This window comes from Propithecus coquereli, unplaced genomic scaffold (genome assembly GCF_000956105.1).
Source record: "Propithecus coquereli isolate 6110/MARCELLA unplaced genomic scaffold, Pcoq_1.0 Scaffold104, whole genome shotgun sequence".
NCBI lineage: Eukaryota > Metazoa > Chordata > Mammalia > Primates > Indriidae > Propithecus > Propithecus coquereli.
In genome coordinates this window covers 6,039,603-6,043,925 of record NW_012134303.1, presented here as the reverse complement: position 1 = coordinate 6,043,925, position 4,323 = coordinate 6,039,603, and the positions used below count along the sequence as shown (strand labels likewise).

Here is a 4,323-nt window from a genome sequence, read left to right as displayed (position 1 = left end):
CTGCAGTAGTATCATCACTTGATGTTTGATACACTTAGGCAAGGTCATTTTACTGAGACCTACCTGCAAGATTATCAAGGAGTTAGTTGCTTGACTCCTAGAGCTGGCTGCAGGAGTAGAGGTGGGGATAATCGCCTTGTTCACAGAGCACTCACAGTATCTGTACAATCTCACGGGGTATGCATTTGTAATTGTTGCAAGGACTCGAAATGCTCAGTCTCTTGCTATTCTAACACTTAGGGTGAAAGGCATAATGAATTGGTACGGTGGCTAGAACTACATCGAGTAACACCGGATCCTTCTTGAAAGTTCCCAGGTCCTTAGAGAATATGTTGAGAAATCTGCTTGACAGTTTACTCTAGTTAAAATGATGTAATTTCGAGTGCGTTACTTACCTCGACTCTTAGCTTGTCGGGGACGGTAACCGGAACCCGGTGTCTGCTCCTGTCGCCTTCGCCTCCTAACCTGTAGCCACCATGCGTGAGTGCATCTCGATCCACGTTGGCCAGGCTGGTGTCCAGACTGGCAATGCCTGCTGGGAGCTCTACTGCCTGGAACACGGCATCCAGCCTGATGGCCAGATGCCAAGTGACAAGACCATTGGGGTAGGAGATGACTCCTTCAACACCTTCTTCAGTGAGACGGGTGCTGGCAAGCATGTGCCCAGGGCAGTGTTTGTAGACCTGGAACCCACAGTCATTGACGAAGTTCGCACTGGTACCTACCGCCAGCTCTTCCACCCTGAGCAGCTCATCACAGGCAAGGAAGATGCTGCCAATAACTATGCCCGTGGGCACTATACCATTGGCAAGGAGATCATTGACCTCGTCTTGGACCGAATTCGTAAACTGGCTGACCAGTGCACAGGTCTTCAGGGCTTCTTGGTTTTCCACAGCTTTGGTGGGGGAACTGGTTCTGGGTTCACCTCTCTGCTGATGGAGTGCCTCTCTGTCGATTATGGCAAGAAGTCCAAGCTGGAATTCTCTATTTACCCAGCCCCCCAGGTTTCCACAGCTGTAGTTGAGCCCTACAACTCCATCCTCACCACCCACACCACCCTGGAGCACTCTGATTGTGCCTTCATGGTAGACAATGAGGCCATCTATGACATCTGTCGTAGAAACCTTGATATCCAGTTTGTGGATTAGTGTCCCATTGGCTTCAAGGTTGGCATCAATTACCAGCCTCCCACTGTGGTACCTGGTGGCGACCTGGCCAAGGTACAGAGAGCTGTGTGCATGCTGAGCAACACCACAGCCATTGCTGAGGCCTGGGCTCGCCTGGACCACAAGTTTGACCTGATGTATGCCAAGCGTGCCTTTGTTCACTGGTACGTGGGTGAGGGGATGGAGGAGGGAGAGTTTTCTGAAGCCCGTGAGGACATGGCTGCCCTTGAGAAGGATTATGAGGAGGTTGGTGTGGATTCTGTTGAAGGAGAGGGTGAGGAAGAAGGAGAGGAATACTAATTATCCATTCCTTTCAGCCCCCGTGCAGCATGTCATATTCCCAGAATTTCAGCTTCAACATTAGCTGGCAGATCTTAAAGCTTTCTGGTTAGATTGTTTTCACTCAGTGGTGATCATGTCATACTTTTCCATGTGTACCCGTAAGATTTTTTCCATCATATTTTAAGTAAAGGCATTAAGAAAAAAAAATGCTGTAATTTCATAAATGTCTTCAACACTGATTCCTGTGGGTATGGAACAATTCCTTCTCAAGAGGCCTTTGCACTACTCAGATGCTTCCTCGACAAAAACATATGAAGCAATAGTTTTCAAGCATTTGATAGTAGACAAGCAGGTCTGCTGTGTTCCAGAGAGGAGAAACACACAATTTGAGGTTCACTTACTCCCTGGCTTTCTGCATGTGAGAAATTTCTAAATTCAGCGCAGGAAAGTGGATCCCAAGCAGAAAGCAGCAATCTCATCAGGTGAAATAAAGAGAGATAAGAATTATGAGTCTCTACATTGACTGAAATTTGTAGGGCAGTTACTGGAAATGAGGGCATTACAGAAATTTGTACAGGAGTGCCCTTTGGTTCCTTAACCAAATACTAAGCTCTTTATGTTCAGGACAGGACTCCATGAGGCCTAGCGGAGACAGCTGTTAGGAAGCTGAGAGCTGAACAGAGATTTCATGACTCATATAGTTATAAAATCTCATAGTACTGAAGATATATGAGTTTTGACCCATCCAGAGTGAAGAGACCTTGGTAAACACACCAGGCATTCACTCGAGATCTGAGAAGACCACACTTTAGGGCTAAAAACCACAAACTAGGACAAAGGGCTATACCCTAGGACTAGGGGCAAAAAAAAATTGCCCCCTTCCACCCTCGAACAAAGCCTAAAACCAGGCCTTAACAGGATCCAAGAGATTCTCCAGTAATTTAACTGCCTTCTTAAGGCAGTTACAATCTAAGCTTTACAAGAAAATAAAATAATCCAGAGTCTCTACAACATATCAGCCACAATGTTCAGTATACAATAAAATAATTAATAGATGTGAAGAACCAGGAAAATGTGAACCATAATACTGAAAACAAATTCATTAGAAGGAGACCTAGAAATTATCCAGCTGTTGAAATTAACAGGAAAAAAGTTTAAAATAGTTATTGTAGATATGTTTTAAAAATTAGAGAAAGTGGGGAAAAACTCTGTAAAGAGATGTAAAAATTCAGTAGAGAAAAGGAAACTCTGAAAATAACCAGATGGAAATTCTAGAACTAAAAATTATAGTATCTAAAATAAAGAGTCATTGGAATAGAAGACTGAACATAACACAAAAGGATTAGTAAATTCAAAGACAGATTTTATACCGTCTCAAAGATAGAAATTATCCAAACTGAACCAGAGGTGACAAAAAACAGAATAAAGAAAAAACCCTCAACATCAGAGACCTGTATGGCAATATTAAATGGCCTAGCATATAAGTAATTATAGTCCCAGAAGGAAAGTGGAGAATGAAATATAAAAAATATATGAAGGGATAATGACCAAAATTTTTGAACATTAATAAAAGATACCAATCCACAAATTCAAGAAGCTTAGCAAATATCAAGCAAGATAAATACAGAGAACACACTTATGAATATTACAGTCAAAGTCTGAAGACCAAAGGCAAGTAGAAAATCTTGAAAGCAGCCAGAGAATGAAGTAGCATGACATATGAGAGAATAATGATAAGAATGATGGCTGGCTTCTTATCAGAAATAATGAAGGCCAGAATATTCTAAAAGTATATTTTTAAAATGAAGGTGAAATATAGGTATTTTAGACAGAAAAAGATAAAAGAATTTGTTTCCCACAGACGTGCACTATAAGAAAGATGAAAAGAAATTAAATAGGTTAAAAGGAAATAATATCAGTAGAAATCTAGCTCTGCAGAAAGAAATGAAAAATATCAGGGAGAGTAAATTGGTCAATAAATATAAATAGCCTTTTAAACATTTACTCTTATTGTTATACATATATTACCTCATCTCTTACAATTGGCTATTTAATGTAAACATAATGACAAAGGAATATGTAGTTTATAGAATATAGGAAAATAAAATATATAGTAAGAACCCAAAGGGTGGGAGAGTAGTAATTGAAATATACTTCATACAATTTTTAAATAGTTCATTAGTAATATATTTTGAATATAGACAGTGATAAGTTAAAGATGTACTATAAGCACTAGAATGATCATTAAAAATAATACAAAGAGGAATAACTAAAATATCAATAGGGAAATACACTGAAATATTTAACAAATTTAATCAAGCCAAAAAAAAGTTAGGAAAGCAGGAACAGAAAAATAAAGAGCTGATGAGACAAATGGAAATCAAACATCAAGGTGATAGTCTTAAATCTAAAATATCAGTGATTATATTAAATGCAAATAGACTAAACACCCCAATTAAAAGGCTACATTATCAAACTGGATGATAAAGTTAGACATCACTATGCTTCTTACTTGATACATACTTTAAACATAAGGGGGAAAGGTTGAAAATGGAAGGATCAAAAAAGGTATTCCATGCAAACCCTAAACATAAAAAAGATGTTATGGCTATATTAATATCAGACAAAGTAGAACTCACGATGCAGAGAATTATCAGAGATAAAGAGGGACATTTCATAATGATAAAGACAGTTAATTGATCAAGAAGAGATAACAATGCAAAATGTGTTGCATCTAAAGACAAAGTCACCAAATATATGAAGCAAAACCAGTCACAAATAAAGGAAAGTACAGATAAATCTACAAGTGTAGAGACTTTAACACCATTATCTGAATTATCAATAGGACATGTACAAAAAATCAGAAAAAATATGG

At 39.0% G+C, this 4,323-nt stretch overlaps 1 pseudogene across 1 annotated transcript; it reads left to right on the top strand.

Annotated features, from left to right (window-relative positions):
- The first annotated feature begins 382 nt into the window (after window positions 1–382).
- Window positions 383–1,570, top strand: LOC105811085 (annotated as a pseudogene). Its single transcript, XR_001137534.1, has one exon. The product of XR_001137534.1 is annotated as a tubulin alpha chain-like (transcript).
- Window positions 1,571–4,323: the final 2,753 nt, after the last annotated feature.